Genomic DNA, 21,619 nt, shown 5'->3' with positions numbered 1-21,619 from the left:
TCTTGGTTCTGTTCATTTCACTCTTCATTATTTTTTAAAAATAAATAAATTTATTTATTTTTAGTTTTCAACATTCACTTCCACAAGATTTTGAGTTCCAAATTTTCTCCTCATCTTGTCCCTCCCCCCACCCCAGGACGTCGTGCATTTTGAAAACCCCTTCCCCTAATCTGCCCTCCCTTCTATCTCCACTCCCCACCTTCTCTTATCCCCTTCCCCTTCTATTTTCCTGTAGGACAGGATAGATTTCTATACACCATTGCCTATATATCTTATTTCCCAGTTGCATGTGAAAAAAATTTTTAACATTTGTTTTTAAAACTTGGGTTCCAAATTTTCTCTCTTCTTCCCTCCCTCCCCACCCACCTTCATTGAGAAGGCAAGCAATTTGATACAGGTTATACATGTGTAGTCATGCAAAACACTTCCATAGTAGTCATGTTGTGAAACACTAACTGTATTTCCCTTCATCCTATCCCACCCCCCATTTATTCTATTCTCTCCTTTGACCCTGTCCCTCCTCAAAGGTTTTTGCTTCTGATTACCCCCTCCCCCAACCTATCCTCCCCTATATCACCCCCCACTCTCTTATTCCCTTCCCCACTATTTTCCTGTAGGGTAAGATAGATTTCCATACCCAAGTGAGTGTGTATGTTATTCCTTCCTTAAGCCAAATCCAATGAGAATAAGATTTCCTCATTCCCTCTCACCTTCCCCCATTTCCCCTCCACTGTAAAAGCCTTTTCTTGTCTTTTTTATATGAGATAATTTATCCCATTCTACCTCACCCTTTCTCCTTCTCCCAGTATAATCCTCTTTCATCCCTTAATTTATTCTTCAGATATCACCCCTTCATTTTCAACTCACCTTGTGCCATCTATCTATCTATTTATCTATCTATCTATCTATCTATCTATCTATCTATCTATCTATCTATCTATTTATCTATCATCTATCTATCTATCTATCTATCTATCTATCTATCTATCTATCTATCTCCCTATCTCTCTATCTACATATAATTTTTTCCCCTCCAACTACCCTAATCCTGACAAAGGCCTCATGAGTTACAAATATCATCTATATAAATATCACATCCCCTGTGGGATGTTGGGGGAGGCAGGTAAGTGGGCCTCCACACCTGACTTTCTTTGAGGGTCCCTGTGCCCCAGTTTCAGGGTCTCTGGGCCCTGTGTTGTTATAACTCTTCTCCAACCAAGACTGGAAGGTATGTAAGCCTCCCCTCTCTCCCTGTGTCTTTCTCATCCTGCAGTTGGGGTTGCTCTCCCCTAGGAATGCTTGAAGCTGCTTTTGGGGCCTGACCTTTCAGATCCCATTAGGTCAGACAGTTATAATGCTGTTTTGCACTCAGCCTGACCTCACAGACTCTCAGACAAGTGGTTTGAGGCCATGGACCTAGGTATACCTTCCACAGCATAGAGATGGACACCTTATCTGGACGCATATGCCTAATTCTGTCGATTCTCTTGGAGCTAGGAAATTGGGGAAACTGCAAGTACTCCCTTCCGTCTACACCCCATATATTCAAGCATGTGTCATATTAAGTGAATCCAAGTGTCCTATAAGTAATATATTCACATAGTCAGGCTTATATACATATATAAAAATGTTTAAAATTCTTTTTTGTGGTGGCAGAGAACTGGAAACTATGGGGGTTCCCACCTCTAGTGAATGGCTAAACAAATGGTATGTGAATATAATGGAATAATACTGCACTACAAGAAAGTATGAAATGGAGAGTGTCAGAGAAACCTAGGAAGACCCACAGGAACTGATGAAAAGTGAACAGGATAATTAATGCAATCTATATGATAATAATATTATAAAGAAAATCAACTTTGAAAGACTTTAAAATTCTGATCAATGCAGTGAGAAGAAATCAAATTCAATAATACATGAAATATGGTTAGGCAGATGTTTATCTGAAAATCTTGGTTTTGGTGGATTGCAAAACAATATGAATCAGTGTGCCATGGCATCCTAAAAAAAAATCTTGGATTAAATTAAGAAAGATTAACTTTTAGGAATAGGGAGATGAAAGCCCTGCTGCACTTTGCCCTGGCCAGACCACTTCTGGAATATTTTGTTCCTTCTAGGTGTCACAGTCAGTAAGCTGGAGAGCATCCAAAAGAGTAACTTGGTTGAGGAAGAGCCTCAAGTGAATGTCATAAGCATTGATTGACTGAAGGGGTGGAGGCGTTGGGGGAGGACATTTAGCCTGGAGGAAAAAAAGGCTAGGGAATAGGGACATGGCTAAGGGTGGGCATGATTGTTGTCTTCAAGTACTTGAAAGGCTATCATATGGACAAGACATTAGGCTTGTTTTGTTTGACCTCAGAGTGAAGAACCAGGAGCAATAAATAGAGGTTAGAAAAAAGCAAATTTTGTCTTGCTACAAGGAAAAGTTTCCTAATAATGAGACATTCAGAAATAGATGGGCTGCTTGGGAGTTAGTGAGTTTCTCCTTATTGAAGGTTGCTAAACAGAGACTGGATGACCACTTATCTGTATCACGTTGTTATAGTAAGGACTTTGATGGGCCATGTGGGGTGGATGAAATGGTTGCTGTGGTCTCTTCCAACTAAAATTGTTGGTTTTCCCAGCCCTTGTCAACCACGAAAATAAGGATAAATGGTTATAAAGGAAGAACCAAGACAGGATAGTAATAATTGATTGTAATAAGACAATTATAATACTTTAGAAACTCAGTATGTGTCTTACAGGTGGTGTCCTCTTCTTTCTTTTCTCACAGAACTCCATTACTCCTTACATGAGCTACTACAACAATCTCCTAACTCTGATCTCCACATCCCTTGTCTCTCTGCCCTTCCAGTCTACCCTTGACACTACTGAGAGATTAATCTTTTTTATCCATACACCTGCTCATGGCCCTCCTATGGAATAAAACTTAAACTTCTTAACTTTTGACAGACTGGTGCCTTTTCAGCCTTGTCTCATGTTATGCTCCTCCATGTGTGCTATGACCTTGCTAAACCACTACTAGCTACTCTTTGTATATATTTAGCATTTCTTCCACTGCTTATCTTTGCTAGTCTAGTTCCCTAATCCTGGAATGCCCTTTCTCTTAACTCCAAATCTCCACCTTTTGAAATTTTGTGACTTATTTGAGGCCCACCACAAATGTTACCTCTTCAGTTAAGCATTCACTGATCTCCTGCTTCTCCCTCAAGTTGGGAATGTTTTCTTGCCTCCAAATTTCAATAGCACTTTATAATTTTCTTATGCTTTAATTACATAGTATTCTGTATCATAATTGTTGCATAATACTGCATATTTGTTATTGTGCTAGATTTTAAGTTCAGGAATACCAGGTATCTTGTTTTAATTACCTTTGTATCTTCCTCCCAAATCTAGTATACTTTATACATAGTAGTCCCTTAATAAATGGTTATTGAATGAATTGATGGATCAGTACATCTTTATTTACAAAGCACAGTATCATGTTATTGGTTTCTCAGAGCTTGTATCAGTTAGGAAGCAGTCTCTGTAATGGCAGACATTATTTACTAGCATCATATAAATCTTCTATAGGACTTGAATCATGTCAGTACAGGTATACATAAAAGGTGAATCAGATGCCCTCTCCACAATGCTATGAATCTATGGAATTCTAACTTTGTCTCAGAAAAGTGTCCAATAAGTAGTCTGCCATGTGGCATGTGAAGTAAATCCAAGTGGTGAAAAGTCCACATTTTCACATATTTTTATGTACTTTATCAGAATTTTTTGAGCCTCATTTAATAACTACCCTTAAGTATGTGTGTGTACATAATAAAATTAACTTACTTAATAAAAATAAACCTAATGATCAAATATGGAATCAGAAACCTGGATTCCAACCCTCAAGCCTGCCATTCAGTGTGTGACATGACATAAGTCATTTAACTTCTTTAGGACTTATTTTCTTAATATCTAAAATGAGGGGCTGGGACTGGCTTCTTGCTATTTTATTGGGTAATACTGCTCATAATTTTCCATCTTCCTCTATAAGATTTAACAGATGAGCTTATATTCTGAACCAATACTGACTTTGGCTGCTATAGCTCTCTACTTGTCAGAGAGATAAAAGTGCTGACTGAAGCAATTTCTTTGTGTTTAGCTAGGCTGTCTTGTATTCCTCGCTGTGGCAATTGATTTATTTAAGTTCAGCATCCTTAGAATATGGTAAAACTCTGTATTTTGATGTATCATAGGTGGCCATGGCCAAAGAATTCATCACCAAGTGTCTAGCTTATTCCAGTACTCAGCTAGGTTGAGCCTCATAAAGCAGACACGGTTTGTTTCCAGGTCTGTACTGGAAGCCTTTGAGGATGGTAGAGCCTGCTTAAGTTTGCCCTCTGCTGGCATAATCTTCAAGAACACTAAGTCAGGGATGCCGTAATGAGGCATCACAGCACAGTATAGGATTTTGGGGAACTGTTCGTCTACCAAGATAATCCTGATTCTAGTTTTTCCTTGCATACTTATTTTGCAAAACCACAAACAATATTTTAAAATAGCATTTATTGTATAATAGAACTTTAGAGCTAGAGAAGGAGCTCAGAAATCATCAAATCCATGGGTTCTTAACCTTTTGTAAGTAATGAGCTCCTTTGGCGAAGCCGATGGTGAGCCCTTCTCAAAAGCATGTTTTTAAATGCATAAAATAAAATGTATATGATTACAAAGGAAGTTACTTATATTGAAATACAGTTATCAGAATTTTTTTTAAGTTCATAGACCCTAGGTTAAGAACCTCTAATCTAATCCAACCCTCTCCTTTTACAGATGTGAAAACTGAGGCCTAGAGACAACTTGTACAAAGTCATACATCAGAGTTAATGGAAGAGCTAGAACTAGATCTCAGATTTTCTTACTATTCTTTTTTCCTCTTAACAATTTTGTCTGCTTAACAAAATGAGTGTTGGAGGTTGCCAAATTTGGAACACTTGATTTTTTTTTAAAAAAATCATATATGATAGAAAAATTGGACAATTTAGAGAAAATATTTATAAGACTAATTAGTTAAAATTTCAAATCTTCAGTGTTTTTCCTTTTGCTTTTTCATTCTAACTACAGTTATATCTCCATGTAAAATCTTTTGTATTTATTTTACTTCTCCTTTATAATACTTTCCTCTTCTCTTTTTTCCAAGATCAAGGAATACAGAAATTGGATCCAAATTTGCCTTGTAAAGTTGATATCCTTATTTTAATTCTTGATAAAAATCAAATTATTAAATTGGAAAACTTGAGAAATTCAGAAGATTATTGCAGGTATTGTGTGAAACTCAGAGAAATTATTATTTAGTAGTTTATTTATTTTTTAAAGCCTATATAAAGTTGTAAATAATTGCTTTTAGATGGCCAAGGGTAAAACTAGTTTATTATATTGATAATCTTGTACTATATTTATATTACTAAAATAGAAAGGCTGATATGAAAATATTTTTATTAAAATCTCAAGATATTTTTCCCTTCTCATAATGAGAAATAAATTCCTCCTCTGTGATCAAAATTATTATGGCTCTGCCTCTGTGATTGAGTCATAAAGTTGTTCTGGTCATGTGGCTGTTGTATCTTTGCTTTCCTTTGCTGAGAAATAGAAAATAAACATTGTGATAACACTCAATGGTTCAGCAAACTCAGGTGTACTTCCTATGCTAGGAAAACTGGAAAGTAGTTTGCAGAAAATAGGTTGAAACTACCATCTTAAGGCAAGGCAAGTATTTTTTAAAGAAAGTAAATTCCAAATGGCTACTTGACCTAAATATGAAATCATGACACCAAAACCCAACAACAACAAAAATAGGAAGCGGTATTTTACAACTTTAACTGTTTGATAATGTTTTACCAAGCAAGAGCTCATAAAGATGATTATAAAAGGTAAAATTAATTATTTTCATTACATAAAATTGAAAAAATTTTACATTGAACAAAATCAGTATAAGAGAAAATTTTCGTAATGAGAAAATCTTTACATTAAATATTTTAATATTCAAGATATATATAAAAATTGACATAAATATATTAGACTAAGGGCCACTTCCCAAAGGTTAAATTGTCAAAGAAATGAACACTTCTCAAAAGAATATTTATAAACTATTAACAACCATAAGAAAGATGAGTCAAAATCACTAATAATGAAAGAAACGCAAAACAACTATGAAGTTTTTAACTTTATATCCAACAAATTGTTGCAAGATAATAAAAAATGGAAACAGTCAGTGTTTTAGGGCCTATGGGAATACAGGCACACTAATACATTTCCATCAGACTTATGAATTGCACTGATCGTTTCTGGAAAACAATTTGGAATTATCTGAAAAAAAATAATAAAACTTCATATCCTTTGAACCATCTAGCCATACATCTCAACAAGGTCAATAATAGAAAGAAAAATCCTAAATGCAGAAATGTGTTGGTAAATGTTAAACAACTGACTCTCCAATAAAAAAAAATGTACACAGTACACTTTTAAGTTTAATCTGCATTATTAACATTTTATCTAATCTTCTTAAGTATATGCAATCAACAAACAATTAATCAACCCCTAATTTGTAGCATTTGCTGATTTCCAAGATGCAAAGGCTTACACTGAAATTTTAAGTCAACTCCCACAAGCTAGCTAGAGCTGACTCCAGCCCTACCTATATGTACCAGCAGTATAGCTCATCCATCTCTAAGAAGGCAGCATTTAATTCCATCAGAAGTAAAGTACAAGCAAAACTTGGAGAGATGCAGGATTCTTGGCTCAGTAAGAATGCAGATGAAATTCAGCTTTATGCTAATAGTAACAATCCAAAGTGCTTTTATGATGCCCTGAAAGCTATTTAGGGTCAAAGACCTATGGTGCATCTCAACTACTTAGTGTTGATGGAGCTACTTTGATTAGTGATAAGGACTGAACACTTGCATAGTGTTCTTAACAGACTGTCATCAGTCAGTGCTGAGGCCATTCACCATTTACCTCAGATTGAAGTCAGTCCCTGCCTAGCTGAAGTTCCAACTGAAGAAGAGGTTTTGAATGCCATTAGGCTCCTTTAATGTGGCAAAGCACCAGGTGCTGATTCTGTTCCAGCTGAGATTTACAAAGTAGAGGGTCCATTGCTCATACAGAAGCTGACTGAAATTTTCCAGGTTATATGGCAAGAGGAGGTTATCCCCCAGGAGTTCAAGAATGCCTCCATTTTCCATCTCTATAAAGGTAAAAGAAATAGATTGTGCTGTGACAGTCACAGAGGAGGTCTCTCTCTTAGTCACTGCTGGCAAGATTCCTTCTTAATAGGTTGATCCTTCACCTGGAAGATAGTCATCTGCCCGAGAGCCAGTGTGGCTTCAGAAAGGGCCAAGGAACAGTCAATACATTCTTTGCTGCCTGACAACTCCAGGAGAAATGACAAGAGTGGAACAGAAGTCTCTATACAATGTTTGTTGATCTAACCAAGGCCTTTGATACCGTCAATCATGAGGGCTTTTGGAAAATTATGTCAAAATTTGGTTGCCCAGAGAAGTTCATCAGTTCTGTATGTCAATTTAATGACAGCATGCTTGCCTGGATTCTGAAAAATGCACAAAGTTCTCATGCTTTCCCAGTCACCAATGGAGTGAAACAAGGCTTTGTGCTTGCTCCCATGCTTTTTTAGCATGATGTTTTCAGCCATGTTGTAAAATGCTTTCAACAAGGATGAATACACTGATGGTAAATTCTTCAACTTGAAAAGGCTATAAGCCAAGACCAAAGAAGAGGGAGTGTTGGTACACTGGTTGGTACACCATGATTTTCTGTTTGTAGATGATTGTGCATTCAATGCAGCCTCTGAAGCTGAGGTGCAACAAAGTATGAATTGATTCTTTGCTGCTTGTACTAATTTTAGCTTAACAATTAACACCAAGAAAACACAGGTGCTCCATCAGTCACCACTACACCATCCATACGTGGAACCATCGGTTGTAACAAATGGAGAAGTTTTGAATGCTATGGATAAGTTCATTTACCTTGGTAGTGGAGATGTACACACTGATAATGAGGTTGATGCATGTATTGCCAGGGCTAGCTCAGTGTTTGAGAGGCTCCAAAGGAAAGTGTGGGAGAGAAGTATTAGACTGACTACCAAACTGAAGGTCTACAGAGCTGTTGTGTTAACCTCATTGTTGTATGCCTGTGAAACCTGGACAGTATACCAGTACCATGCCAGGAAACTGAATTGCTTCCATTTGAATTTTTTTTTTTTAGGCAATTGGGGTTAAGTGACTTGCCTAGGGTCACACAGCTAGTAAGTGTCAAGTGTTTGGTCTGAGGCCAAATTTGAACTCAGGTTCTCCTGCCTTCAGGGCCGGTGCTCTGTCCACTGTGCTACCTAGCTGCCCCTTAATTGTCTCAAGAAGATTCTGCAGATCACCTGGCAGGATAAGATACTAGACATTATCGAACTAAATTGCCAGGCATTCAAACTCTGCTTTAGAGAGCACAGCTCTGATGGGCTGGCCCCATTGTTCGAATACAAAACCTACGCTTCCCAAAAAGACTATTTTATGGAGAACTCACATAGTGCAAGTTTTCACATAATGGTCAGAAGAATGATACAAGGACCCTCTCAAGGCCTCTCTTAAGAACTTTGGAATTGATTGTGTGACTTGGGAGACACTGGCACAGGACCACTCAGCATAGAGTGCCCACATCTGACAAGATATTGTGCTCTAAGAGCAAAGCAGAATTGAAATAGCTGAAAAGAAATGCAAGATGCACAAATTTAAAGAATCTACTCCAAATGTTCACATGGACTATTTGTGCCCAACCTGTGGTAGAACACTACAAGCTCATACTGGTCTGATCAGCCACAGTCGGACCCACAGAAATTTAATTCTAGCACAGTGATGTCATTCTGGTCCTCTTCAAGAACGAAGGACAACAACCAACCTATTTGTAACAAAACATTCACAGTAACATTTTGTGGTAGTAAAAATGGAAACAAAATGGATATTCATCAATTTGAGAATGACAAAAAACAACAACTGTGGTATATGAATGTATTGAGAAGCAGCATGATGTAGTGGATAGAGAGTGAGTCTTGAAGTTGGGAAAACCTGGGTCCGAGTCCCACTTCTGAAACATTCTGGCTATTTCCCCAAGCAAGTCACTTAATCTCTCAGTGCTCAAGATGACTATCTAGGGCAAGACCATAATTTTCAGAAAAGTTGCTGACCTGCATTGGCATAAAGTGTTTCCTTACTTAAGAATTCTATATAGCAATGAAATAACTGGTTCCTCCCTATATGAATATCATATACTATTATTGTAAAAGAATTAATCAGAGGAAATCAGAGAAATATTAGAACAAATTGTATGAAGTGATACAAAGCAAAGACACAATGACAACTACGATAATTTGAACAAAAAGGAAATGAAAGGAACCTGAACTCTGAGTAACTGTTAGTAACTAATCATGGCCTTGTCAAGCAGATGATGAAATGTACTTGCCTTCCTTTTAAGAGAAAGGTTGGGTCCTAAGGATGTGGAATGCAATACAGTCATCCTTTCCACATCACAGGTTTAGGGGTGTGGCGTACCTATTATCTTTTGGCTTCCCTTTGTACCAGAGAAGAACTCTGACTTTTTTCTTTTCCTTTTATGGGATGTTTACAGTATTTATTATAAAATTTGTGTTAAGTATTTGGTCATAGACTCTGTGTCATCTGCTAGCCTTTGCTCATCTGTAGCTTCCACAAAACTCCCAAAAAATTCTCATTTAATTTCTTATGCAGACACCATAGATCAAAACTATGATGGGGAAAGTTGCAATGCAGAAGGAATAACTGTATAGACTTTGAGGAAGGATTCAGTTAGGGATCAAGTAGGGAGAGGGAAGAGGAAGATTAAAACCAAATGAATGATACAAGGGAAAAAGGACAACAACAAAAAAGAAAAGAAGTACTATATTTGGACTGTAAAATGAGAGTTGAGTTCAACCTCACTAATAATTGAAAACATGTTTTGGTACCATTTTATATTGCTCAGATTGACAAGAATTATTAAAAATAATAAAAACAGTTTGGATTGGCATATGGAAAAATTGGTACACTTATATATTGCTGGTGGAATTACAAATTGCTACAATCCTTGAGAGCACATTGGCAATCAGCAGCAAGAATCACAAAAATCATCATATATTTTTAATTTAAAATCTCATTGTGGAGAATACATATGAAAAGTTTTACCTATCAAAAGGCATATTTTGCAGTATTATGCATATATGCACACATATATATACATAGCTATATAGAAAGTGTGTATTATTTATAATCACAAAGAAAATAGCCTAAATGTCCAAAAGTTGAGGAATAGCTCAACAAACTTGCATGTCAATGTAAGAAAGACTTAGAATCTCATAGTTATTTTGATCTGTATTTGCCTTATTGGTAATTTTGAATGAGTTTTCATATAATTTATATTAATTTGCAGTGTTTCTTTTGAGAACTGTTTGTTCAAATCCTTTGATGCCACTAAAATGATAAAAATAGAAATTTAGAAAAGTTTAAAAAGACTTTTAAAGAAGAAAGCAGATTCAGAACAATATATAGTGTGTGACTATAAAATTAAAATTCATGTACCAACACATAAATAATAGACAAACAGAATGAAAGGCAATGTGATATGAGTGGCCATGCTGGTATGATCATTTTGTATGTTTCATTTTAAAGATAGGTGCACCATTTTAACATTATTCTTGATATAATCCTTGTTTCTTTTAAAAATATGTGATTTCAGTATTTTGCCATTGAAAATAACATTAGTTATCAGTAACTAACGACCAGTTAGTTTGAATGATGGGTGTGGCCAAGCTTGACTCAGCAATCGGGGTAAATTTTCCTCTTAACAGCATTGGTTGTGTGGAGGGGCTAAAGAAGCCAGTTTACTTGGAATGGCTCAGTTTGGCAGGAAATCATCTCAAGGTAAACTATTTTTTGTTTTAAAGTAAGATCTGGCTTCTGAATGGGTAAGAGAAGTTAAAAGGAATAAACCACTTATCCTTAGGTTTCCAGACAAATTTTTTTAAACTTTATTCGTCCCTTCTGACAGGAAAGGGGAAGGGAGATAATACTTTCCAAGGATTCATCCAAAGTAGAGTAGACATATGATCATATTGTTTTGGTTTAAATTTGGTAGATGGAAGAGGAGCTGATTTTCAGAACCAGGGAGAAATTGTTGCACTCATACATGCTGAAGATAATTAAACCTTGAAACCCATTGTGTGACACTGAGTCTTTTTAGTTCAACAGACAGATCTTTTATTACTGATCTCTTTCTTGTCATCCCTTTCTGGGATAGAAGAGTTATCAATAATGAACAATCTTTGTGTAATGACTGTGCCATCTGTTCCAGGATTTAATTAGCGACCATATGTTGTTAGTTGGTGCCTAAATCTCAAAGCCCTAGATGGATATATGATTTCTTAAAAATAAAGGTGAGTATGACCTCTTTACTCCATGATTTTCTGTGTAATAACTACAAATGAGTATTAAAACCATTCTTAACTTGAAATATGACATTAACACCTAAAATACCATATCCTAACAATTTGCAGTTATGCCTTTTTTGGTTTATTCCACAAGGTAATAAAGCATTAGTGAAAAAGCTGTTTGTTCTTAAATGCCTAGAAGCTGAATGTATGATTCATCTGAAAAGTTATGTTTACCGGTGATATGACCCAATACTAAGTTGATATATCATCTCAGCCTCTATTCATTAGAAAGTGGTAAATTTATTAAAACTGAGTCTTTAAGAAGTCTTACTTGGTTCCACTTAACAGTACCTTCCCTCTGTGATCATCTTCAGTTTATTATGTAAATATAGCTGTTTACATATTGTCCTCTTCATTAGATTATGAGCTCCTTTAGAGGAGGCGCTGTCTTGGCCATACTTTGTGTCTCCAGCACTTAATACAGTGCCTAGCACATAATAAATGTCTGTTGAGTTGATTTAACTAAAATGACACAGAGACAACACTTTTTTGTTGTATGATAGTGTTATTCAGTGCTTACTCCAAATCTTGTCATGTACTGAAACAGTTAATATCTAATTGGGATTTTTCTCACATACCACCTGCAGTGGAGATTTCCTCACCTTCCTTCATAAAAGAGCACTTTAATGTCATGGACAGAGAGTCCAATTCAAGACCAAGAAAACCTGGGTTCAAGTTCTATCTCTGCCATATACTAACTGTGTGTCCTTGGAGAAGTCACTCAGCCTCTTGGTACTGTAGGCATCTCTAAGTCTGTAACTTGCAGAGAAGGTGCCTGTATGCACCTTTTTGTTTTGTTGGGAGTTCCCTGTACTACTGATATCACCAGACAAGTTCCTAACTTCATCACACTTCCCCTCTTAGGGGCTCCATAAGGTCTCTTCCATCTCTAAATCCTATTAACCTATTTAGTTCATAGAATATATCTTGTAAAAAATTATCTTAGACTAAATTCTTAAATTTTAACTACCTATAGCAAACTCATTGCTGATGATGAACTTATTAGGAAGCCAGGTGGTACTATGGGTAGAATGCTGAGCCTGGAGTCAGGAGGACCTGAGTTCAAATCAGGCCTATCTCGCTATCTGTATGACTATGCATCAGTCACATAACTTCTATCTACCTCAGTTTCCTCAGCTGTAAATGGGGATCATGATAGCACCTTATCTGTTGTAAAGCTCAAGTGAGATAATATTTATAAAGCTCTCAATACAGTCCTTGGCACTTAGTAAGCATTTAATAAGTGCTTGGTCCCCCTTCCAATTAACATTTGCTCCAGTGAACAAAACACCAAAAAGAGCAAAGCCTCCCAAGATAGACTTACCTCTTGTTCTGGATATTTGCCTCTTCTAATTCTATACTGCAGTGGTAAGAACAGGTAGTGTTTTGTTTTTCTCTTGGTGTTGTAAAAGTAAAATCTGGAATAGAGACTAAGGTGCAAAGGTCTGAGCACAATCAATTGGCTGAGCACAGCCAATAATTGGAGTCAGTGAAACCCTCAGTAGTCAGAGACAAACAGAGGAGTTCCAGAGCTTCTTTTTATAGTAGTAAAAGAGGAACTGGAGAATTCCAGATTCATGAGAAACTTGTTTTGAACATATTTTGATTGAATGAGACAGGTCGCTTGACTTGTGGTTAGGTTAGGTATATTCTGGAACATGCTAAGTATAGCTTGGCACTATTGCCAACATTTCAGGTATGGGCATGTTGGGAGTGTAATGGAGCATTTTGGAGGTAGGGACAGTCCCCAGGCTATCCATCTAATCAGTCACAATACTACCTTAATCAGCCCGTCCATCAAGTAAATACTGCTGTAACTGAAATGTTCTGGTACTGTACTAAATGTGGTCTAGAGTGTTAACTTAGCTGAACACAAAAGGCAAATGCTTACTTGGGAAACAAGGAAGGCACTGTGTTGAGCTGGTTTTGCAAAAGCTGAGTACTGTAGAAATGAGGAACTTAATATTTAACATAAATCTACTGATTGTATAACTAGTTTCATAATGATTATACATCTTATTCTAAAGTTATCTAAATTCATTCTTATCTTTTCGGCTAAAAACAAACTAACCATAATCAAGACTAACTTATCAAAGAAAATGATTCTCACAATATCTAGCACAGTGCCTAGAAAGCAGGTACTTAATAAATGCTCATTGATTGATTAATGGAAGAGAAACTGGTAGAGAATGGTAGCAATAATATTTTCCTCCATTGATGCTGTTTAAGGTTAATTATTATGTCTTCAGTTTAAAAGGTAAATGGCTTTATAGTGAAGGCAAAGGACATTTATATCAGCCTGGCCAACTTATTCAATTAATCCAGTATTTGGCTACTGCTTGCCCTCCTTCCTCTACAGTGGACCTTCAAATCACAGAAGATGTTAGGCTGAAGAAGACACTGAGCAAGCAAAGGGGAGCCCAAATTAGTAACTGGTGGATTTTCAAAGAATACGTTTAATTGAGGTATCCTTTCTTCTTAAGAAAGAATGTAATCATTAAAATTCATATGCAAATTATATATCCCAAAAGGAATTCTGCTAGGCTTTCAGGAACTTAGAGGAGCTGAGAGCTGTTTTTCTTTTGAAACCCTTTGGAGGAGCAGAATCAATGCAGAACAACTGCAGCTTCTCATTTTCGCCTCTTGCAACCATGGGATCCTGTTCCCTCCCCCCCTTTTTTTATGGGAAGGAAAGCCAAGCAGGCAATTTTTACAATATAGTGGAGTTAGATTAAATATTACATACAAATATAAAGTATCTGCTAAGTATAGACATATGTGTGTGTATGTGTGTGTGTATATATATATATATGTGTATATATATATATAATGTACATATATATATTATGTAGGCATACTCAAAATACTATATTTATAAGTGTTTACTTTTGGTTTCATTGATCAAGGTATTCCAGGACAAAATTTCTTAAATATGTATGTGTATACAAGTACATTCTTATGAATTATTTCTCTGACATCTTTTATTTGCTTCATTAAGATCAGTTATCAGAGCTTTGAAAGGGTGAGGGGGATGCTAGCAAAAAATTTAGGGATGTCTACCTACCAACATCCAGATATTATTGGATTTTAGGTTCCACCAGAGGCAGTTGATGTGCCAAAATTCAAAAGAAGAAGTCTTCGCTTTCTCCAGACCAAGAAAGTTAGGGTCACTTCTTGAACCTGAGAACTTAAGTTCAACTCAAGAGCCTCATATACTTGTTGAGAGTGGTAAGATCTCAATCTACTACTGTGATTTTATTTTAATGGTTAGATGGATTATGCATTAAAAGGTCAAATGCAATACATAAGGATATGACCCTAAAGCTAGTGGATGATTCTACATACTATAAATAAAAAATCAGTCTTGCTGATTACCTCTATTTGTTTTTATGCATGTCGCTCTTTTTGTTTTTTTTTCTCAAGTTAACAGAATCCCCCCTGTTTAGATGGAGAGAGGGATACATATAATGATGGTTCCTTTTATAAATGAAGTATCTGCAGTGCATCAACCTTTTTTCTGAACCAGAAATCAAGATTACATACCTCAGAGTCATATGTTGTGACCAGTGCTGTAATTATTATAAACTATCCATTGGTATGGTTTTTAAACTGTGATATATTGGCTTATGTGGAATATTAAAGGAGATGATTTTGACAGTTCATTGCCTTCTACTGATTTTCAGGTAGTTTGATTTAAGACAGCATAGATAGATAAATGATTAGTGGAACCTTCTGTTTTCTAGCACCTGACATTCAAATAAATTATTGGGTTTGAGAAAGCATCAATACTTATCATTCATATATTGTTAAGAATACTTTCTTGGCTCGGTACCAACTGAAAAGTAGTCTTATGATGAGTTATTCTTGGAAGATAAACAGACAGATGAAGATAAACTGAACTGTAGTCTTCTATCCGCAGAGTTTATTTTTATGCCCATTGTCTCAGGGCTTTCTCCAGTATCTCCTACCATTGAACTGATACCATATGGTGTTGACTTGATGATGGTGCTATGATTGAATTTGTGAATGAAGAGAAAAGACATGCTGTGGATAATGATGAACAAGAGACTTTATGGCCTGCAGAAGAGACTTCAGTTGAAGCACAGAAAAGTAAGGTCAATCCAGAAGAAAATAAAGAGTATTGTCTTGCCTGACCTAACAATATCTAGTTATGGTTCAAAAAATAGCATTAGCTACTACTATGATACTTCCTCTTTAAAAACAGAAGGATATAGTATGTCCAATACAGAAATGAGTAATAATGAAATGATATCTACAAACCATTTCAGAAAAATCCTCCTGCAGAATTTTATCTGAGCTAGCTATGGCTTTGGACCAAGAGAGTTCTCTTCAGAAAATGAATGAAGCAGCCACCAAACTTCAAGCCTGCTGGAGGGGATTCTTTACAAGAAATCTTATCCCTCATGCTAAAGAAGCACAATTTGAAATTCTGCTGAGTAGAATGCAAGAGCACATTGTCTGCTTAACTGATGAAATACAGAGGTAGATCAGAAGTCTTGCCTCATGTCTTTCCATTAGTTTGGGAACTGAATCCTTATAGCCATAATTCAGGACACTGTACATCTTGGATGATAGAAAGTTCTCCATAGGCCTTTTAGGGAGCTTCTATTTGTTTTCAGATGTGGAAAATTAGGAAATGAGTAAATAACTGAAAGAAATAATCTGGGTAGAAATAAAGGGAATAAAAAAATTTAAAGAGAACTATTAAGTAACAGAGTCAGATAATGTGGAAAGGATATCCAAAAATGGCAAAATGTTAGACTTTTCTAGATGCTAAATATAGCTAGAAATTAGTTTGGAGTCAACCTTTATTAAGTTCTATGGCCCAAGATATAAATTCACTTTATCAAATAGTAGCATTTTTTTACAAGCTAAGTTGAAGAGTAATGAAAGAATTTATTTAAAATTATCAACTTTCATTTCTATCCATCTAGCATGTTGTAAAATCATGTGTTTCCCATATTAATATAACAGTGAAATACATGAAAATTAACTGGATATGGGCAGGTGAAATTATAATTTGTGTTACATTTCCATTATTTGTTGACCATTAACTTTATTTAATTCTCAACTGAGAAAATGCATAGTTTGTGTTTTTTTTATTAAACTTAAGAGGATGAGTTATATACATTATCACTTTTTTCAGTTTTGAAAATAGGATGCACAGAATCCACCTGAGCCTGAAAATATCAGAGAAATATATAATTGATTGTATCCCTTACAGTCTACTTTCCAAAAATACAAAGAGCCATCTTAAACCTTGTTCTGTGGTTCTATGACTGACATTCCTGTTGACATTGCCATTCCTATATAAAAATAGATTTTAGCCTGTAGTGTTTATCCAGGTGGCTGCTATTGATTCAAACATCTCAGTTTATTTTGTTACTGAAGTTTCATTTAACATTTATTCTTTAAGTAATCGTATTATAAAATGGAAAAGCAAAATTATTAGACTTGAGCAAATTCATTTTGCAATAAATAGTAGCATTGAATACAGGGAGCAACATACCCCCTAGTGGAGACAGAGCTGGCTTTGAAGTCAGAAAGATGTGGATTCACATTTGAGTCATGATATATACTAGCTATGTGATTCTGGGCAAGTCACCTACCTCTTAGCCCTTCCAGCAATTCGACCTCTCCAAGACTATAAATTGCAGAACAGATGCTGATGCACTTTGGTAGGAGTTCCTTATGCCAATGAAATCACGGGTCTGGACCTAAAAAAAAAAATACAGGTTAGAACAGTCTGATTTATTTACATCATTAATTGAAATATATTGTTTTATTATAGATTGAAAAAAGAAACATGCAGAAACTTGTACAAAAGGAGGCTATCAAATTCCTTTGGAACAGATAACCAAAGATGTAAGAATAAAGGGAAACAGCCAAAAGAGGGAAGTTCTTTAATTTCTTTCTAAATGACATCAGCAGCCACATTTGAACTTCTTTGCACATATCTTCAGGGTTCATCTTCAGCTCACTGATGTGATTTGAACACAACACTGAAAGTCTTTGCCTGCATTATGCCTGTCCTAAGGATCACAACCTATGTTTTACAGATATAGATCAGATCTCATTAGAATAAAATCTAAGTAAAAGTCATCCGAGCAAGAACTAGGAATATCTTTGTTTTTAATGAGGAGTGCATTTAAATTATTTAAAGAACCTCTTTTACCTTACATGATTATCTGAAACATCTTACATTGTAAAGTATCATTATTGTCCAAAAGAGACAGACTTATAAAATATTAAGGTTATCACTCATTTATAAAATGTCTTACAGATAATGAAATGGTTCATCATTCATAATGAGACCTTATCTTGTGGTTTTCAGATAAGATCCCTACAAATCCGGCAACTTTTAGTGAACCACTACCTACATTCTGTCTGGCAGTATCATGTTCCTGTGTCGAGTACTGTGCCATTTAAGCCTTCTCTATTATCCACAGTAAATCAAATTTTTTTCTAATTATTTTTAGGCAACTGGGGTTAAGTGACTTGCCCAGGGTTACACAGCTAGTGAGTATCACGTGTTTGGTCTAAGGTTTGAACTCAGGTCCTCCTGACTTCAGGGCCAGTGCTCTATCCACTACACCACCTAGCTGCCCCTCACACTAAATCAAAAGCCCTCTTCTTCTGATTATTTTGACTGGTTTATTTCAGATACCCAAAATCCCTCCAGATTCTGGTTTTCATTCCTCCCTTACAGATTACTTGCAAGTTTCTCATGATTTTGAGATAAATTCTACAGGAGAAAATGAGAATTCTACAGCAGATAATTTAATAGAAACAGTTAGATGTTATAATGATCCAAATATAGAGGATACTCATGAAGAGCAGAGTAAATGGAGTAAAGGTAGCTCTAACAATGAACCAGATAGTAATCTCTTATTAGATTTTTTAATGACAGTTCATCATCTTAGTGATGCTACTGAAATGATAAGTATCAGTAGTGAAAGGGAAGCTAGTAAACTTCATACAGCTCTGCCCCTGGAAAACCCAAGTTCATTAACGAACATTGCTGCTGTAGACATATACCATGACATAGCCACCATCTTGCAAGATGAAATCATTCAGACACCTGAGAGGAATGAACTGAAGGCAGAATTTCCAGCACCTCAGCCAGCATGTGACCCTGAATTTCAGGTTCTGCACACTGGTATTGCTGTGTAGTTTTCATGGAAAACTATATAATCTACTTGACTTTCTACTTTAAAAATTGTGCATTTGATTTCTTTTTTGTGTATGTGTGTATCTTGATTGTGTTTTCATGCCTTTGTTTTTTCTTGATTTACTATGTATATAGAATTCTGTTCTTTCATTTTCTGGATTGTAAATCCCAAACTAAGACTCAATTTAATAACATTTTGTTAACCTTATGTCTTCAAATACTTTGTTATATTAAAAAAGATGTTCCTAAAAGAAGTCTGTAGTTTTCTTTTTTACTGACTTATATCAAAATAAGTCTTTATTTCTTGTATAAAGTGGTCATTATATTTCATTCTAGAGGATATATAACTAGAATTTGTTAAAATTTTGTTATTGTTATTTTTTTGTCACTAACATGTAAAATAATGAAGTAAAAAGTGCAGGCATATAAAATGGAAGGAGGTGGCACAGGCAATATGATGTACAGAAAGAACTAGTGACTTTTGCAGAGCATCCAATAGGGATAAGAAGTTATTTCCAGCTTTGATTTTTTCCTAATAAGGAACTAAGAAAATCTTATTAAAACAAAAATAGGAGAAAGAAACCATGTAATTATAGAAGACTTTCAGCAAGTAAGTGATTATTGCCTTGAGAAATAGGTCTTCAATGTCAAAAATACATAAAAAAGCAATAAGCTTTAATTGGCTAAATGAAATAATTAATTTAGCACTAAAACTAGACTTGCTTAATGAAAATTAGTAAAAATACAATATTGTTACTACTTGTCAGAAAGGACAAAACATCCATTCCTTTAGAAATTATGCTAGGACACATACTTTAATCCATTGGATGCATTGCTTTTTTAACCTTTGCCCTACTTGTTCCCATTTATATCTGATTTGTTACTATAATGTCCATTATCGTTTTCTCCCCCAACTTTGGCCTTCACTTGGGATAGGTACCCTGACATATATCACATATAAACATATATTCACTGAAAGTTTGGGGGTTGAATTATGTAAATAATTATTCAAAACTCTGGAAAGCTACTACATTTGGTAGAATAGTATGGTTATAATGACTTATAGCAACAAATATATAGACTTTTTAAATTGTCTTTTAAACTCTGTTAACATTAATTTCATAGAAATTTTCATTGGGCTACACATTCCTTAGATCCTAAATTTTATTATTTTGTTTAAGAACAATATACAGCCCTATTTTCTGTCTTACTAAAAAAAATTAAACCCTAGAATTCAAGCAGCAATAATTATCATCTTTGTGCATATTTATGTATTAAATCATATTTGGTTTTACCTATACAACTTTTGAGAACATAAGATCTTAATATTTTTGGCTACAAAAATTCTAATTCCCAAACATGAAATGTTTTTTAAACTATCATTTTACAGTGTCTTGATTTCTCACAAAGTCACTAGCTTCCAATTGCTCTGTTCTAATCTTAAGGAGGTATTTTCTTCAGTAATCTTTTGGACTTCCTTTTCCATTTGGCCAATTTTTCTTTTTAGGGCATTTTTCTCCTCATTGACTTTTTGGACCTCTTTTGCCATTTGGGTTAGGCTATTTTTAAGGTGTTATTTTCTTCAGTATTTTTTTGGGTCTCCTTTAGCAAACTGTTGACTTGTTTTTCATGATTTTCTTGCATCACTCTCATTTCTCTTCCCAGTTTTTCCTCTACTTCCCTTACTTGTTTCTCAAAATCCCTTTTGAGCTCTTCCAAGGCCTGGAACTGATTCATATTTTTCTTGGAGGCTTTGGATGTAGGAGCTTTGACTTTGTTGTCTTCTTCTGGTTATATATTTTGATCTTCTTCGTCACCAAAGTAAGATAATATAGTCTGACTCATTTTGCACTGCTTGCTCATGATCCCGGCCAATTACTTGAGTTTTAAGCTCTTTGTTAAGGTAAGAGTCTGCTTCCATTGTGGAGAATATACTGTCCCAAGCTTCAGGGGTTTGTACAGCTGTTTTCAGAGACACTTGTAGGGCACCTGTAAATTTTCAGTTCTTCCAAGGTTGTATGATAAGGGGCGAGGTGTTTACTCCTTTCCTGGCCTGTGACCACAAGTATTCCTTTCTGTCCCGTAACTGTGAGGAAGGTTCCTCTCCACAGCCACTATAAACTCCACCACGCCAGCGCTCCTCCTTGTCCCAGGACCACGGCCCAGAACTATGACCCAGATCCAAGCACAGTCAAAGCAAGAGATTCCTGCCTCAGCACTGGCAAAGAGATCCCTGCAATTCCTCTCTGATCAGCCACTGAATTCCCCCTCAGTCTGTGGGCTGCTGCCTCCCCAGGGCTGCACGTTAGGGGAACTGGAGCTGCACTCCCACTTTCCTCTCTAAGTACCTCGGAAACAGACTTTTCCCACTGACCTTCTAAGTTGTCTTTGGCATTCATGGATTGAGGAATCTGAAAACCTCCACAGCTGCCCAAGATTCAGTCCTCTCAGGCCTGCTCCAGGTTTGCCGCACCCTGCACGCCCACGTTGCGGCCTGTGCACCCATGCCGCGCTGCACTGCGCTCCCAGCCAGGCGCGACACACCATTCTGATCAATCATCCAGGTTGTCTTGGGCTGGAAATTTGTTTCACTCTGTCTTTTTGTGGGTTCTGCTGCTTCAGAATTTGTTTATAGCCATTTTTATAGGTATTTGGAGGGGTTTGGGGGAGAGCTCAAGCAAGTCACTGCTTTCACTCTGCCATCTTGGCTCTGCCCCCCGAAACTGTCATATTAGCATCTTGCAGCTGCCATAAGAACAATAGAAAAGGCATAGTTTTTAATTTATGGAGCTCAGTGGCAACTCCACCCTAAAGTGTCAAAAAAAAAAGGGTTAAGTGGCTGACCCTTCAGAAATGATGTAGATCTTGTCTATTAATGATGAAGT

General features: G+C 36.0%; 1 protein-coding gene and 1 pseudogene across 3 annotated transcripts in view; one reads left to right on the top strand and one right to left on the bottom strand.

Annotated features, from left to right (window-relative positions):
* LOC110208743 (glyoxylate/hydroxypyruvate reductase B-like) overlaps positions 1 to 12,973 on the bottom strand; it is a 32,652-nt gene extending 19,679 nt beyond the window's left edge. For 2 of the 3 annotated variants that reach the window (XM_078153559.1, XM_020986892.2), the window contains exon 1: positions 12,867 to 12,973. The gene's annotated coding sequence lies outside the window, so the exon portion shown is untranslated. The remainder of the gene's footprint in view (positions 1 to 12,866) is intronic. The other variant, XM_020986890.2, reaches the window with a different exon arrangement.
* On the top strand, positions 4,625 to 18,902 carry LOC110208773 (centrosomal protein of 97 kDa-like; annotated as a pseudogene).
* The last annotated feature ends 2,717 nt before the right edge of the window (positions 18,903 to 21,619 follow it).

This window comes from Phascolarctos cinereus, unplaced genomic scaffold (assembly GCF_003287225.1).
Source record: "Phascolarctos cinereus isolate Bilbo 61053 unplaced genomic scaffold, phaCin_HiC Scaffold_4;HRSCAF=312, whole genome shotgun sequence".
NCBI lineage: Eukaryota > Metazoa > Chordata > Mammalia > Diprotodontia > Phascolarctidae > Phascolarctos > Phascolarctos cinereus.
The sequence above is the reverse complement of the archived record's forward strand: the minus strand, read 5'-3'. Positions and strand labels throughout refer to the sequence as shown.